Here is a 2,425-nt window from a genome sequence, read left to right on the forward strand (position 1 = left end):
TGCAATGACCTCAGCCAATTCCTTTAGAACTCTAGGGTGGAGATCATCCGGGCCGGCTGACTCGAATGCGTCCAGCCCCTCCAGAAGCTCCCTAACTAGTTCCTCGCTAACCTTTGGCCCAGGTGTGCCTCCCCTGGGGCCCAAGGGGGACCTAGCAGGGAGGTGGCTGTTCTGGTCCCTACTTAGGAAGACGGAGGCAAAGAAATCATTAAACATGTTAGCTTTGTCGTCTGGTGCGACGACCACGTTTCCCAACATGTCCTGCAAGGACCCCACGTTATCCGGGACCTTCTTTTTGCCCCCTATATATTTAAAAAAGGACTTCTTATTATCTGAGAAGCTAGTCCTAATTCCATCTCTGCCTTGGCCTTCCTGACTGCCATCCCTGAGCGACTGCAGAATAGTTATCCCTGGTGATGACCCCTTCTTTCTATTGGGTATACGCCTCCTTTTTAGCAAGGAGACATTCCCGGATGCTTTTGGTGAGTCATGAAGGCTTGTGTGCTCTCCTGCTCCCTTTGATCTTCATTGGGATTACCTTCCTTTGGGCTTGGAGGATCGCCTCCTCAAGGAGCGACCACTCTCCTTGGACATCTGGCTCCCCTCCCCTCTCGGACTTCAGTGCATCCCCAACTATCCTCCTTAGCTCATTGAAGTTTGCCCTCCTGAAGTCTAGGACTGCTGCCTTACTGTATGCCTTTGCCACCTTGCACTGGATGGTAAATTCCAGCAGGCGATGATCGTTGTCGCCCAGGTGGTCGAGCACCCACAGCCCCCTCACCAGATCATCACCTGTGGCCAGCACTAGGTCCAACAAGGCGTCCCCCCTGGTGGGGCTGTGCACCTCCTGGGTTAGATGGAGGTCCTGCACTCTGTCTAAGAACTTATGTGAGCAGTCAGACCTGGCTGACTGCTCCTCCCGGCAGATGCCCGGGAACTTCAGGTCCCCCATGACTACCATGTCTTTAGCCTTCACTACCTCTGTGAGCTGACCTAAGAATTCCTGGTCAAGCTCTTCTCCCTGGTTGGGAGGTCTATAGTAGACCCCCACCGTTAAGTCTCTCTCCCCTCGACTTCCTTGTACTCTAACCCAAAGAACCTCAAAGTGCCCCTTCTCTGACTCCTTGCTAATTGATGAGGATGTGTATTCCTCCTTAATATAGAGTGCCACGCCCCCACCTCTCCTTCCTATCCTGTCCCTCCTGTACAACCTATAGCCCTTGACATTCCCCGCCCAGTCATGCATAGAGTCCCACCACATTTCCGTGATCCCCACTATATCTGGGCTGGTGTCAGTCATCAAAAGGGTGAGTTCCTCCTCCTTGTTTCCCATGCTACGAGCATTTGAGTAGAGGCATTTGAGGCTTCCTGTGGATGTGTGTACTGTCCCCCTAGTCCCAGTGTTGCCCTGGCCCTCATTGCTTACCTGTTTGCTCGTTTTGCTTGTTGGTCTGGGCTGGGCTGTAGTTGTGGGTGTTGTTTGGTCTGGCAGTCTGATGTTTCCTCTGCCCTCAGCTTCCCCTTCCCCCGATGAGCCTAGTTTAAAGCCCACCAGAGGAGGTCCGCCAACCTACTAGAGAACACATGCTTACTTTTAGGGGAAAGGTGGAGCCCGTCCCATCCAAGCATGTCTCTCGTCATGATGTGCCGGTCATGGCTGAGGAAGCCAAAGCCTGCCTCGAAGCACCATTGCCGTAGCTGCCAGTTGGTCTCCGCGATGCACGTTTCATGCCATCTGCCTCATCCATGCACTGGCAGGATAGAAGAGAAAACCACCTGTGTGCCCATCTCCCTCAGCATGCGCCCCAGAGCATGGTAGTCCTCCATCAGGTGATCAGGGTGCTCCTGGCCACATCATTAGTGCCCACATGGACTAGGACCGTGGGATAATAATCAGTGGGCTGGATTATGGTCTGGAGCATCCCTTTCACATCCTGAATCCTCGGTCCAGGTAGGCAGTAGACCTCGCGTGCCAAGGGGTCCCGGTGACAGTTGGGCCCTCCATACCTCTCAGGATGAAGTTGCCAATGATGATCATGTGACGCTTCCTTCTCCTGGCCTGCTTGTCTCCTACAGCCCGCGGACACGGAGAGCGTGGAGTTGCCTTTTCTCCGGTTTCGTCCTCTCCCTCCTCCTCCTCCTCCTCCTCCTCCTCCTCCAGGGCTGCCAGGGCCTCATACCTGTTCTCCAGCCGGACTGGAGCTCGAGCAGCCTCAGCCTGCTAACCTTCTCCTGGAGCTCCCTCAGCTGCACCTCCAGGGCCCTAAGGTGGGTGTCTGCAGGACAGGTGTGGGAGTCCCCAGTCCCTGCCCCCCCAGACCTTGCCGGGCAGTTCCCGCAGGCCAGGGGGGTGGAGGACGGCAGCCCCCCCGAGGGCTCCGTCTGGGTGGAGGCCTCGGACAAGCCCCGGGAAGGCCGCGTCCCC

This window comes from Crocodylus porosus, unplaced genomic scaffold (assembly GCF_001723895.1).
Source record: "Crocodylus porosus isolate Cpor-Errol unplaced genomic scaffold, CroPor_comp1, whole genome shotgun sequence".
NCBI lineage: Eukaryota > Metazoa > Chordata > Crocodylia > Crocodylidae > Crocodylus > Crocodylus porosus.